The sequence below is a fragment of the Ochotona curzoniae genome, unplaced genomic scaffold (assembly GCF_017591425.1).
Source record: "Ochotona curzoniae isolate NIBS_2020 unplaced genomic scaffold, NIBS_Ocur_1.0 contig_66, whole genome shotgun sequence".
Lineage (NCBI taxonomy): Eukaryota > Metazoa > Chordata > Mammalia > Lagomorpha > Ochotonidae > Ochotona > Ochotona curzoniae.
The window spans coordinates 26,160,140-26,175,443 of NW_024466512.1; the positions used below are offsets into that span (position 1 = coordinate 26,160,140).

General features: G+C 45.7%; 1 protein-coding gene across 1 annotated transcript in view; it reads left to right on the forward strand.

Annotated features, from left to right (window-relative positions):
• Positions 1–15,304, forward strand: part of SORBS1 (sorbin and SH3 domain containing 1) — a 224,912-nt gene that overhangs the window by 60,393 nt on the left and 149,215 nt on the right. The window contains exon 2 of the mRNA XM_040992413.1: positions 4,023–4,111. The gene's annotated coding sequence lies outside the window, so the exon portion shown is untranslated. The remainder of the gene's footprint in view (positions 1–4,022; positions 4,112–15,304) is intronic.

Genomic DNA, 15,304 nt, shown 5'->3' on the forward strand with positions numbered 1-15,304 from the left:
CACATAGTAGGTAGGAAGGAAAGCAATGTGAGAATCTGATGTGAGCTGTGAAGGCCAGCAGGATGGTGTGGGCCCAGAGTGGGTTGGGTGGTTGGGAATGATGTTTGGTAGCCATGGTGATGGGTAGGTGACTCTCACAGTAGCCTATGCCATGCTGTTGTTGGGATGAGGTAGAGGAGTACATGTAAGAGGGCCTTGGTGGAGCTTCCAGGAGCAATGCTTGTCATGTGTTTTGGAGAGCTGCATTGACATGTCTTGTTTTAGGTTAGGATGTAAGAGCGTTGTAGATTTCCTAAAAACTGAGAGCTACATGAAGTTGCCTCTTGTATTTTTATCCCCTTTTACTGCCTGCATACAGTTGCTTGTGGCTTAACCTCTTAGGTTGAAGGGTATGCCTGAGCATCTCCTTGTGTTGAAGGAGAGTGAACTTCTGCTGGGCCGTGCAGTCAGGAAGACTGACCTTGCACAGCTGTGGCTTGCTCTGGAGTTGGCTTTCTGAAGGTTGCCTGGTGACATTGGTAACCTTGAGGCGGATAGCACTCCAGGCTGGTCCATTCAAGGAACCAGCCTACTTCAACCTGTTGCCTTTGCGGTTATTAGCATTTACTTTGCCATTCTTGGCTTGGAATTACTCAGTCCATTTCATGACCACAGAGTGGAAATCAGCAAAGAAGCGCTCAGTTGGCTTGGCTGGTCTCCAGGTATTGCATTGATCTGCAGTCCTCCCTGCTTGGAGTTGTTCCTCTAAGGCCATCTTGATGACTGGGTCGGTCTATAGCCTTTATTCTGCTGGAGGATATGGAAGACACACATCTGGGGGACCCCTGTCATTTACCTGGAGGTGCTGTCACTAAGTCATGGTATTCTAGGGACCAGGATGAGGAGTAGAGCTCCCTACACTGACCTGGTTATGATATTCTAGGGAGTGGGGTGAGGAGCAGAGCTCTGTGTGCTGTTCTGCTTGTTGATATGCTGTTTTGTTTTTAATTTAATATGAAAAGGAGTTAGGTGATGGTGTCTTTTTTTTAAGATTTATTTTTATTATTTTTTTTTTTTATTGGAAAGGTAGATATACAGAGAGGAGAGACAGAGAGGAAGATCTTCCGTCCGAGGATTCACTCCCCAAGTGAGCGCAACGGCCGATGCTATGCCGATCCGAAGCCAGGAGCCTCTTCCGGGTCTCCCGCGCAGGTGCAGGGTCCCAAAGCCTTGGGCCGTCCTCGACTACTTTCCCGGGCCACAGGCAGGGAGCTGGAAGGGAAGCGGGGTAGCCGGGATAGAACTGGCGCCCATATGGGATCCCGGGCGTGCAAGGTGAGGACCTTAACCACTTGCGCCACTGCGCTGGGCCCGAGTGATGGTGTCTTAATGTGATGCAGAGAGTAGATAAATGTACTAGGAATGTGTAACTCCGGGCCTGGCGCAGTAGCCTGGCAGCTTAAATCCTCACCTTGCAAGTGCCTGGATCCCATATGGCCGCTGATTCTAATCCTAGTGGCCCTGCTTTTCATCCAGCTCCCTGCTTGTGGCCTGGGAAAGCAGTTGAGGACTGCCCAAAGCCTTGGAACCCTGCACCCGCATGGGAGATCCAGAAGAGGCTCTGGGCTCCTGACTTCGGATCAGCTCAATTCCAGCCATTGTAGCCACTTGGGAAGTGAATCATCGGATGGAATGTCTTTCTCTCTGTTTCTCCTCATCTCTGTATATCTGACTTTGCAATTTAAAAAAAAAAATGAGTAACTCCTCTAAAACCTGGGCCCAGAATTGGAAACCTTGAAGGGATTGTTCTGGAGCCTCCAAGGGAAACATTCCCATTTTCAGCTGGGCAGTGCAGTCACCTGGGAGAGGCTTTTGAGCAATGCCTGGTTTTCCTGAGATTTTGCTGTGGTGAGTCTGGAACCCAGGAGTCATTCATTCATTCATTCATTCATTCCGTGAGTTAGTTCTCCAGAGATTCTAGTTTCCACCCAAATTTGGGAACTTGCGCAGCAGTTTTAGATCCAGAGACCTCTGCCCCCTCCTCAGATGAATGCTGCCTTGTTTCCTCGTGCTGGTCTTGAACCCTCAGCCATGACCATGGCCCTGTATTTAGCCCTTTTCCAGCTTGTCCTTGGAGAGTGCTTTCCCTGGACTGCTAGGCCTGCTTCAGCGCCGCACACTCACCTCTTACTTGCCTGTGATGAAAAAGAAGAGCTCCACTTACATGTTCTGATACTCTGAGACATTTTGTCATAAAACTTTCTGCTTAACGCTGTAATACGCAGAAAATCTGGCCACATAAGTCTAGGCCCACAATGGAGAGGATTGGGCAGTCCTGTGACTGCCGTGAGGAAGACCCTTTATTTAGTTCTCTGAAATAGCACGAAAGGCTTGGTGTTTGTAGCGCCGTGCCCCTCAGGCCCTGCACACTCATGGGCAGTGCCGGCTGTGTTTGAATCACAGGGCTGGGCCAGCGACATTCTTGGGGGAGGGTACTGGGTGAAATGCACCTCCAGGGCACTTGGGGGTCTGAACATCAACTCTCAGCAGCTATTGAGTCATGTGGCACGAGGCAGGGGATTTTAATACTTGTATTGGGAGGATCTGGACAAGACCCCACAGGAGGGGATGTTCTTCCTTGAGTGTTGTTGCCTTTGTTAGCCTGTGATCCATGTTCCCTCCATGCTCACCCCCACTCCCAGTGCCTTGATCTGCTCTCATCCACGCCAGGAAGCATCTTCCCACTTCTCTGCCATGAGGTGACCCCATCCACTGTTCTCACAGTAACGCCATTTCCAGATCCCTGCACTTACCCATTGTTCTAGAATTGGAGTATCTGAATAATTTTTTTTCATATAGCTTAAATTAATGGGCTTGTCCATTCCTGCATGTCTGTCGCCTGTGTGCACTGTCTGGTGTATACTATGGTTCAGTAACTGTTGAGTGAATGAATTGATGAATTCTTTAAGGAGGTGATAGAAATAACTCCATCAAGCTCTTACAGCTGATATTGCTCGTTTATTTCAGTGCTAGTTAGTGCTAGATGCGTATTAAGGGAGATTTTTCTAGCACTATGAGTGTTCCAAACAGTTTGAAACATTGATTGAACACTTTTGAGGTGATAGATGCATGGTATTTGTGAGATTCTTCTGTTTGCTTTTTTAGAACAAAGTAGTGAAATTACTGGAAATGTCACATTGGGAAACAAACCGTTTGGGAACCTGGTATAATTTATTCTTCAATTCTTTGGTGACATAGGAAATTATGGCAAGCAGTTTAGTAGAAAATGGGTAGGATGCTCTGACTGTAGTTCCTTGAAGTTACTACTTCTCTGAAAGCTAACTGTAGGGCCAGGCATTTGGTGCACTGCTTGTTGGCTGCTTGGAACTCACTGATTCACTGGCTGAATGGCCACAATAGCCATGTTTGGGTGAGGCTTAAGCCAGGACCTTCTGCATCCCCCTATACGTGCAGGGGTTCAAATATTTGGGCTATCCTTTGCTGTTTTCCCATCCTCTGCTGCTATGGAAGAACTGGATCAGAAGTAGAACACACAGAATTTGAACTGGTGCCCATAAAGGATGCTGACATCCCAGGCAGTGGCTTAAGTTGCTATGCCACAGTGCTGGCTGATGTTTGATTGCTTCAAAGAAAAGTGGGAAGTCTGGGTTTTTGTATGATAGCTCTGATTTTTAAGTTTTGGTTCAGATTTTCTGAACATATCTTGCAGATGAACTGTTAACATCTCTTTCCAAGCTAAATGTGACTTATTGTGTTTTCACTTTATGCTTCCTGCTAAAGATCTCTAAAGCTCCTTTCTGCCCAGGATCCTATAATTCTAGGGGCTCTTGCAGCTGGTTAGTTGAAGATTCTGATTCTAGTCTGGAAGACCAGGGAGAGGAAGGGAGTCAGGCTGGAGGAGGAGGATGGGTTTTTGAGCCTACGTGTAGTGCCTGGCAGTTGGTGTTTGGATGGGTCCCCTTGGGGGCAGGCTGTGGGATGCTGTGACTAACACCAGGTGTTTTGTGTGTTTGACATTGCAGGAATTGGCAGCCATTGGAAGAGTCTGTGAAACCCTCTCGGTGCCCGGAGCTCCAGGACCAATGCATCTACCCAGCATCTTCAGCCACTGGTGAATATGCATATATATATATATATTTTTTTTTTTTTTAATTAACTTTTGTGAAAGAGAAACTCCTCAGTGGGCTGTAGGATGGGATTTGCAGAGAGCCATGCTGTCCTTTCTGTAGAGACCGAAGCATGCTAGGCCGGGACTGTGCACATCTGGGTTCTGGGAGTCGACTTGGTTTTGCCACTTCCACCAGGGCATCTTAGGTGAGCTGTTCGACCTCATAGGGCCCCAGACAGAGAAATGCATCCCACCCTGATGACATCACAGGGTTGCTTGCTTTGAAGGGCGGAAGAGATAATGTAACCGAGAGTGCTGACAAGGGAGAGAAGTGCTGGGCAAATATAAAGGAAAACCGTTTGGCTCTGAGACCTGCCGTTCCTCCCAACTCTGAGCATACTTTTTCAAGCAGAAGCATCCATGCTGTAGGAAGAAAGGCCTGCCAAGCTCAGCTCACGTGAGCTGATCAGCAAGCAACTGAAGGGTTCCTGCCCCTGTTTTTGCGTGGTTTCTCGCTGTCTTCATCTGCTAGTGTTTGAGAGGGCATTTGAACCTGTGACTTCTGAGCTGAGCAAGCCACTAAGATGGGAATATGTGTGTGTGTGTTGGAAACCTAGGTTTTGCATCCCTGTTTCATGAGACCTCCAGAGTGATTCTTGGAAGAGATTTGCATTTTCTGTTTTTAATTTCCTGTCATTTAGCTGCCATTTTCTTAAAAAATGGTATGCCACAGTCACCTGTTTTACCTGAGATGTGATAATTTGTTACCAAGTGCTCTTTCTTTCCTCCTCCACTGCCCCCAAAAGAAGCCTGACTACTCACCACAGCAGGTCCTCATCCCACCTCCGTGGAAGTGGGTAGAGGCCAGGTATGCTGTGAACAGGTTCCAACCTCATGAGGTTGGAGGGCTGGTGTGCAGGGTGTGCAGTGTCCAGGGAAATGACCTGTGAGGCCGGGCAGTGTTGTGTTCTGAGTGACCTGCTGCCAGCCGCTCTGTAGAGAAGAGCTGGCCTGTTTCACACTGGCTCCCTATGCAGCTGCCATCCTGGGGATTGGGTGTTCCTGTGACCCAGTAAGACAATTGCCAGTGGCCTTGCTGCTTGGGAAGCTTGTGAGGCTCAGGCTGTCAGGCTGGGACAGAAGGAGAGTCAGGATCAGGGTTAGGGATCCACCTAGGTCCCCAGGAGGTTGGCTGCCCTGTCTTCCCTAAGGAAATGTGGTGGAATTTCCCTAAGGAAATTCAGGGTCCCACGGTGTAACAGGACAGGAAGAGCCCTGGGGTGGGTGTCCTCAGGTGGCAGGGAGCTGTCCTTGCATCAGGTACATATTGATGTCAGGCACTGCTCTGGGCTTTGGGGATTCAGTGGTCAGCAGGCAGTGCCCTTTGGACACTGGAGTGGAGTGGAGATGACAGATGAGATTGTGAGCTCCACAAGGACAGTGATATTGCTCACTTTGCTTTCTGTGGAATCCCTGACAGCATCTGCTGGGTGCTCACTCAGTGTCAATTTAGGAAAGAAGCCAAGGGGTAATGAGTATGCTTTTGGGTATGAATAAATGCCGTAAGAAAACAAGTTGAGGGTTTTTTTCCCTCTTTGTCTTTAAAAAAAATTTTTTTTAAAGATTTATTTTATTTTTATTGGAAAGAGACATACAGAGAGGAGGAGAGACAGAGAGGAAGATCTTTCATCCGATGATTCACTCCCCAAGTGACTGTAACGGCTGGTGCTATGCCAATCTGAAGCCAGGATCCAGGAACTTCTTTCCGGTCTCCCACATAGGTGCAGGGTCCCAAGGCCTTGGGCCGTCCTCAACTGCCTTCCCAGGCCACAAGCAGGGAGCTGGATGGGAAGTGGAGCTGCTAGGACCAGAACTGGTGCCCATATGGGATCCTGGCGCATTGAAGGAGAGGACTTTAGCTTTAGCCACTAGGCCACGGTGCCGGGCCCTCTTTTTAAATTTTATTATTTCATTGAAATTTTATTTTAAATTTTATTATTTCATTTATGTCATAGGCTCTGAGATTCCCCCAGTCCCTTCCCAAACCCTCCCCCCATATTGAATTCCTCCATATTGTTACAATAGTACAGTTCATAACCAGTCATGATTCTTTCATTGTGGGCATGGAGCATGCAGAGTCCAGAATCTTATTGTCCAGATAAATTCAACAGATTCATTGGGAGACCATTCTTGGTCTGAAAGTAGAGCTGGTGGAATACCATCATGGGGCTTTTTTGAAAGAGTGGTCTGAAAAGGGTCTGTGTGTGTGTTTGTAAGAGAGAGAGAGAGAGAGAGAAACAGCTTGATTTGTGCAGTGACCTGAATGGAGCAGAGGAATCTAAAGGGGTATGTGTAGGCGGAGGCAACAGCAAGTGGAAAGAAAGGCTCTTGACGCAGGATGAACTTGGCGTGATGGAGGAACAGGAAGGTGGCCAGTTTGGCTGCACTTGGGCTGGAGGAGGCTATAGGGAGGGAGAGATGTGAAATGACATCATTGTGGTAGGTGGGAGCCAGATCTTGCAGGCTATGGGCGGGAGGCAGCGTGTTACTCAGAGAGTGATGAGACGGATGGAAGAGTCTGAGTGGAACAGCTGAACCTATTGGGGTGGATGCGGGTGTGAGTCAAAGGTGAGTTGGGATGACACTGTTGTTCACTGAGATCAGGAGCAAGGAGGGACCTTCAGAGTTCTGTCGGGAAAGTGCCTGTGAGGAGAGGCAGAGTAGGCTGTGATTGAAAATGGAACCTTTGAGAGTCATCAGCACGTAGATGGTATTTAAAGCTTTAAGACTGTAAGATGAAGAAAAAGAAGGAGGTGTGTAGGCTTTCCACAGAGAAAACAGGGAAGGCAAAGGGTGGATTTAGAGATGAAATCCCTACTGAAGACACCTGCTAATGAATATGGTATAATTCCATTTTATGCAAATATGAATCATACAAATGAGATAATATGATATAAAATAGTAATAAAGCATTGCTTTATATAAAAAGATTGAAATACTGTGACTTTACCAAGTCAAGAGAATCAGTTTCAGGATTGCATAATTGTAAATCTGGTTGCCTGAGTGAATTATAGACTACATCTCTGCCATTGGCATGTGGCAGTGCCTTTGGCTGGCTCACAGAAAGACTAGTATCCTTTGCCAGTAGCCTGTAAACCATGTTTTTTATATGCACTGGAACTTTTATAAGCCAGTTTGGTGACTGTTAAGTTTAATTCACTCTTAATAAATTTCAGATTTTTTTCATGTTGTAATCATTATCATTCTGAAGGTCATTAACTGAAGGGTCACAAAGTGAAAAATATGCTTGAAAATAAGGAGTTTTGTAATGACATGCGATAAAATTTTTAAAAAGAGATTTTTTTTTATTGATTGGAAAGAGAGGACGATACATCCATCTGCTGGCCTACTCCACCAAGTGGCTGCAATGGCCAAAGCTGTACCAAGTGTAAGTCAGGAGCCAGAACTTCCCCTGGGCCTTCCATGTGGATACTGGGAGACCCAAGCACCTAGGCCATCCTTCTCTGCTTTCCCAGGTACATTAGCAGGAGGCTGAATCAGAAATGGAACAGCTCGGTTTTGAACCACTGTGCCACAATTTTAAACTCAAGATGTGATAACATGAAGGGCAAATAGGCATCCTGACTTGCAGAGCCATAATTAATGGGATATTGAGGATATCTCTGAAATATCAGGGATAAGTGCTTTAAGGTCAAAATAACACAATTAGACGACAATGAGATCAGTGCGTTTTGGGGATCACCTGTACCTAAACTTCCATTGCTTGCCATGAGAACTCATTTCTGAATCATACACATTTTCTATCTGTGAGCTTCTGGCACAAGATATAAAGGCTGGATTTGTTCATTGCATAGACAAATGACACCACTGAGCTTCTTCTGTATTCTCACGGGGCTCCTCAGTTTTCCCGTTTCAAGCTTAAGGTGACTTCTTTCATGTTGCTGTGTGCAGTCCCATGGTCCTCTGCCCTCTTCGCACCATGACCAGTCCTGAAGGTTGCTGCCTCCTCCCTCTGACTGCCTCGTGAACTGTTCCATGCAGCTCCCTGCCAAAGGGCTTTGGAATATCTTCAGCATTCCCTTGTTAGGAAACATTTCACTCCCACCACCCCCCTTGGTCTTCTCAGGCCTTTTGTGGAAATGGTGACAAAGGAATGGGAAACTCGCACAGCCGTGGACAGCAGGGTGATAAGCAGGTTTGAATGAAGGGATGGGACACGTCCTCCGTCAACAGACAGCATGCACTTGCTTTTATGTGTATTTTAAGACTCATGGGTTTCAGTGGGACTATCCTGAGGGAAGCTTCTGGAGCATTGAATCTTTGGGAAATGAGCATGGATCATGTAGAGTTCTTGTGTGTAACCAGGGGTTTATGGCAAGCTGAAGTTTTTAGCGCACGGCTTCTTGCGGTGGATCCAATCAGCTCTGGTTCTGTTTGTCTTCTTTTCTTACCAAGGGAAACCTAATTCAGGTCACAAATGAATGAAATTTACTGACATTTGAAAGGTAGGGCTTCTCCCTGCTTTCTTATCAGTGAGTGATTACAGGAATAAAAAAAGAAGCTTTCTTGTGCCCCTGGGGACTTAAAATGGTGGGGCATTAAAAAATGGTGGTGTTGGGCCCGTCGCGGTGGCGCAGTGGTTAAGGTCCTCGTCTTGCATGCCCGGGATCCCATATGGGTGCCGGTTCTAATCCTAGCGGCCCCGCTTCCCATCCAGCTCCCTGCCTGTGGCCTGGGAAAGCAGTCGAGGATGCCCCAAAGCTTTGGGACCCTGCACCCGCGTGGGAGGCCTGGAAGAGGCTCCTGGTTTCGGATTGGCTCAGCTCCAGCCATTGCGGTCATTTGGGGAGTGAATCATCGGAAGGAGGATCTTCCTCTCTGTCTCTCCTCTCTGTATATCTGCCTTTCCAATAAAAATAAAATAAATCTTTAAAAAAAAATGGTGGTGTTGAGGATGTACATTTGACCTAGTGGTGGCGTGGTTGTTTGGGATGGCCACATTTCGCATCAGAGTTCCTGGTTTGACTTCCGACTCCTCTGTTTCTGATCCAGCTTCCTGCCAGTGCACACTGGGAGGCAGCAGGTGATGGCACATGGATTCTTGCCACTCGCGTGAGAGACCCAGATGGAGATCTGGGGTCCTGGCTGAGCTCTGACTATTGTGGGCATTTAAGGAGTGAACTGACAGGTGGGAGATCTATCCCTCTCTCAGATAAAGTGAGGATGAATGAGAGGTTTTGTTTTGTTTTTTAACAGTGATGGATTTTTCCCTAAGTTGAAAGACAAAGCTTCATAGCTGTGCTTCGGGTGCCACAGGCTTGCAGGCCACCTCAGTAGGGGCCTCAGGAAGGCAGCGGGGTGGGCCGTGGACTTTTATATATATATGTATATATATTCCTTTGTTCTTTCTTTAAAAAAATTTATTTTTAAAAAGATTTATTTAGTTGAAAGGCAGAGTTGCATGGAAAGGGAGAGAGAGATATCTTTCATCCACTCTCCAAATGGCTACAGTGGCCAGAGCGGGGACAGTCTGAAGCCAGAAGCATCTTCTGGGTCTCCCACATGAGCTTGGACCATCCTTGGCTGCTGTCCCAGGCCACAAACAGAGAGCTGGATCAGAAGTAGAGCAGCCAGGACACAAACCAATGTTCATATGGGATGCCAGTCTTCCCGGCAGCAGTGTTACCTGCTGTGCCAAAGCACTGGCTATAATACATGCCTTTGGTCCTTTAAGCTTTTCTATGTTTATGTGTTACCTTTAAAAAACAATAATCCTAGTATACATTTTACTCTCAAATGGTCATCTAGAAAACTTACAGTCTGTCTCCACTTGGTCTGTAATGAGGTTGCTGCCTGTTATGTTTGCTCTAAGCCTCTGGTTCTTTAGCAGCTGGGCCAAGGGTTCCTTGACTTGAGTTTCAGTTTTCCATGTATGGGGATATGTCAAGCTGATTTCTTCCCTCCTCTCCCTACTTCTGAAAGGACATAAGGCTGTCTCTGGTCAGTCTTTCATTTGGCTGCTTTAGACAAATATGGATTTTAAGTGAAGTGTAGTTGCTGTGAGCTGACCCACAAATCATGGCCATTTCAATGGGCGTCTCCCCACTCTACGTTAGAGCAAGGTCTTGGAACCAAATGTGAGATGTGTAATTCTTTGTGGTTGGTAGTTTCTAACCTCAGAGTTCAGGCACCTTAAAAAGCAACCCTGACTCGATTTCCTTGTCAAGAGTCTTGGCTGCCACAGGAACATGCCCCTGATGGAACTGTGGCCATTGTCAGCTCTCTGAGCTTGAAGGGTAGTCCAATGCTGCCGACTGCCACCCTGCCATGGGAAACGTGTGTTGGGGCGCAGTTTTGCATGCTTTTGTCTGGGCTGCCATGTTGCATTATGTTATATTGGATGTGTAAGGCCACCTCTTGGTCAACCGTATATTCATTTTGTGTGGCGGTATTGCTTAGGTATTGGGTTTTCTCATATGTGGTTGGTTTTGTAATTTTTAGACAAGCTGTATCACCTTTGCTGGCCACACATTAACACAAGGTACTTTCCCCTTCATCTAGTGACTACTGATAGAGAATGGAAGGCGTTTTTCCTCCCCCCCGGTTTAGGGGCTTGGGTTGTTATTAACCAACTAACACAAGGTTTGCATCACATCCGGTGATTGCTGCTCTTGCCGGGAGAAGATATTCTGATTGTCCCTCTTACTAATTTGACAGGCACCATCTGATGCCTGCTTCCAGCAGTATTATGCTGCAGTCCGCCTGTCAGTGTAGGTGTGACTCATTCCATGTTTTCCTCACTCAGAAATTCTCTGGTCTGCAGGTTATGGCAGATACATGGTTAAAAAAATGGTTCCTGCAGAGGTAAACTTGAGAAAAGATTATTATTTGTGCTTCTTGAACCTGTATAATTCAGCTTTCAGTGTTAAGTATTGGCTGTAAGGCCTGGAACTCCTTTATGTTGAGTATGTACATGCATGGCTTGCGTATGTAACGCTTTTGCATGTTTAGAGGTGATACTGCTCTGCCTAGTCTCCAGGCTTAGTCACATGCCCTTCTCAGTTTTGCTGTTTCTGGATATGTCTGTGTGGCAGGTCCCACATCTTCAGAGGGCTCTGCTGATTGGTTGGGGGAGAGGCTTGGGAAGACAGCTGCGTTGAAGACAGCTTAACGGCAGTGACATTAGCAACCTCTGGAACTTCCCCAGTTTCTCTCAGAAGCTGAAAGTACTCTCCTGGGTGAATTGCTGTTATTTTCACTGAAAATGCAGGAGCACCTTTGCCCTTTATTGTGTTTTGTTTTCTAGCTGCTGACTTCATTAATTTTTTTTTCTCCTTAAGTCCATTTATTTCTTCAAACTCCCTCCCCCTACTCCCCAGCCAAAAGGAAAACTTTTCTAGGGAAATAACTCTTATTTTTAAAAAGTTTATAGAGCAGCCGTCATTTCCTGGTGAAGTCTTGTTTCTGGATGATATGTTTGTTCTCCGAATTGGTCACTTTTATTGCGGTTTTTTGTCCTCTGAGGCAGGTTGCATGCCAGCTGCCTACAAAATGCTGGTATCTATTAAGTTTCGGAAGTAGCAGCCAGATTTTTTAAAAGCAGAAGATTCTGTTTTTAGTTACGCTTGGGAAAACTAGCATATTTAGGGATAGTGGAGCACTTCCTGCATGGGAGCGCGGCTGGAATGGAGCAGCATTTCCGCCTGGGTGAGGCACCTGAGGCCCAGGGAGACACTGTTCCCATTCTGCCCACTTGTTAATTGTTTGGCCATCTCAAGTTTTGGGTTTTATAGCATCCGACTTATTGTGACAGCTTAAAATTTTATCTTGAACAGCCCAGGGATCTTTGAGGTCCAGTAAAACATCATTGTGCTTCTTTTCTAAGTAAAGAAACTGAACTTAAGATGACAAGGCAAAAAATAGATGAGAAAGTAAGATGAAGTAAATATTGTTTTTTTTTTGTTTTAACGATATTTATGCATTTTAAACCAAGGGGAAGGAAAGAAAGCAATAATTTAATTTTTTTGTATTCTTTACAAATATCAAGTCATCGTATTAGTTTTGAAACATGATATACTCAGTATAATATAATTTGCACATAACATTGCCATGTTGGGAACATTAATATAAATTTACTAATTATATTGCCTCTTAAATGTTTCCAGTATTTTTTCTTTCAGGTAGGGTTGAACTACTGAACTTGAAGAGTTTCAACATTTCTTAATTTTTTTCCCTTTTTATAGTTAGCAGACAAAAATATTGAGGTTGCCTCCATTTTAATAAGACCAAGAATTGTTAGTTTTGGGGAGGCTCTGTGCCTTCAGAGTGTCCTGTAGATTACAGAAAAGAAACTTAGGGGCCAGTGCTGTCCCCTAGCAGGTAATGTCATCACCTGTGTTTGGTTGTGAGAGTTTGTTAGCATCCCAAATGGGCCTATTGGTTTGAGTTCTAGCTGCTCCATTTTTGATCTACCTCCCTGCTGATGGTCTGGGAAAAGCAGTAGAAGATAGCTAAAGTGTTTGGGCTACAGCCACCCTTTGGGAGACCTGGAATAAGCTACTAGCCTCTGGCTTCTGGCTTCAGCCTGACCCAGCCCTGCCTTTGTGACCATCTTGGGGAGTGAACCAGTGAATGGAAGACTTTTCTTTCTGTTTCCATTTCTGTGTAACTCTTTCAAATAGATACATAAATCTTATTAAAAAAAAAACCCCGATGTATATATTCATTTGAAAGTCAGAATTACACAGAAGAGTGAGAGAGAGAGAGACAGATTGAGCTTCCATCTGCTGATTCACTTCCCAAATGACTTAGTGGCTGGAGCTTGGCCAGGCTGAAACCAGAAGTTTCATCCTGGTCTTACATGTGGGTGCAGGAGCCAAGCACTTGAGCTATCTTCTGCTGCTTTCCCAGACGTGTTAATAGGTATCTGGATTGGAAATGAAGCAGCTGGGACTCAAACTGGTATTCATATGGGATGCTGGTATCACAGGTAACCACTTTATCTAATATACCACAGAGCTGGTTCTAAAAAGAATGTCACAAGAAAATCAAACCAACGTAACATTTGAATAACCATGTGAATTTAATCAATTTTTCCCCATTATGAGCTACTGTGCTCAGCATTTTGTATTTCTTCTGAAATTGCCATTTCCTTCCCAAATCTGAACCAGCCTAGATGCAGGTGGCATCTGAACCCTTTTTTATCCTTTTGGCTTGGTTGTGAGAGTTCATCAGGCTGTGGGACACTAAGCAAGGCATAGAGAGCTGAATTCTCACTGTGGCCACCTGCCAGCCTTGACTGCCACTCGCCTTAGAATCCCCTTCACTCTCTGGGCTTTAATTGTCTCTGAGATAAACTGAGATCATATTTGGGCTTCCCCCAAACTCTGATTGGGTCACATGCAATGCCTACTCAATGCTAGGGCAAGTGTCGAGAAACTGGAAGAGGGGCTACCACATAGATGCCATCACTGGTTCCTCAGTGACGAGGAAAACTAGTTACCTAGTTTTTTTGTATAGTGAGTATTTAGTCACCAGGTAGTAGATAGTCATCAGCTTATGGTGTAACCCTGAGTTTGCAGGTCTGGGAGATTCTGTAGCTGTGTTTAGTAGCTGGCACAGGCACAGGGGTTTTTAGCTTCTTGGAATATTTCTGATGACTGATGATCCCAGGTCTACAGGCTGACCGGTTCATGTACACTGATTGTCCGTGAAGCATGGACAATCCTGATACTTGGATTTTACAGTCCTGGGTGATACTTGCTCTTTAAATTCTTTATGGCAGGTGAAAACTATTTGCATACTATCTGTTAGTTGTGATGAGTCACAATCATTGCCCAGGACCCCTCCCAGTCCCCCCAAAAAATCAATGGCAGGGAGATTTTAACATAGTAAATAATATGTACTGTGTAGATCATGTTCAACACAGAGTGGGGTCATGAAGGCTGCCCAGGGTGGAGTTTCTGTAATTGGGCCTATGTCAGTAGGCTGTAGCTTATAATGAGTGGTTGTCATAGCATGGGGAAAAAAAGTGTGTATGCCACCCACAGTGTAGTATATATGCAATATATTAAGCCTATTGTGTGTATGTTATTTAATTCCGAGAGAGAGAGAGAGAGAGAGAGAGAGAGAGAGAGAGAGAGAGAAAGCGAGAAAGCACCTTCCCAAATGCTCACAGTGGGCAGGGATGAGGAGTGAATGCTGGACCCTGACGTTTAGTCCAGTTCTCCTTAGGCTGGTGGGCTGGTGGCAGGGGCTGTGAGTGTGTGTGTGTGTGTAAATAAAGGAAGGGCCAAAGATTAGTCTGACAAAAGCCTTGCCATTGTGTTTCAGAAAGGGTTATGTTGGCAGAATTCCAGGCTGCATTCCTGGTCTCATGGCTGATACTGCATATTTTACAACTCTGGATTGCCTCCTCGACATCAAAGTCATTGATTTATTTGCTCATTGATTCAGCCAACACCTGTGGAGGGGCTAATAGTATTTATATAATGCTCATTGGCATGCAGAGTACATCCATATACCTTATCCTTCAGGGCTTCTGTCTGAGCCCAGTCATAAGCGTGGGCAACAGTCTGCCCAGTTGATGACTGCAATTCACTCTTTTATAAATTTTATTTTTTTAAATAATGATTACATGGTTGATCAGGGAAGGATCGAGGTTTAGGGAAAATTGAGTGAACTCATTGCTTCCAAATTTGCTATTTCTTGTTGTTCCTGGGGAAAGGGGGGAAACAAAGGGGGAAAACCACTCATGACTTTCCACAGTCCCAGTACTCAGGGATAAGGAACCACCACCTCATATCAATCCAGAGTCTCAGTGTGTACATATTCCGGGGGTTCTGTCCAGGTGGCTTGGATAGTTCTGAAATGCTTCTGATTTCACAGATCTGAGGATGATGTCACCCTCCCAATGTCTGTTGGCTCCATTCACCGAGATTTTTTGCTGTCATTGTTTGGGGTAGTTGTCTAATTCTGTTCTTCTTCTGCTACAGCACCAAATGAGCTGCCATAATCTCCTTTTACAACAGGGCCTGTGTCCACTGCTCTGCCTTTTTCATTAAGTAGGACATGTTCTTGCAGGCAAGTCCAAGTACGTGGACCAGGTGTCTCAAGCATCACTGGATCCTCCACCCCTGGACCTCACAAACCCAGCACCCACCTAGTAGGCGGGCC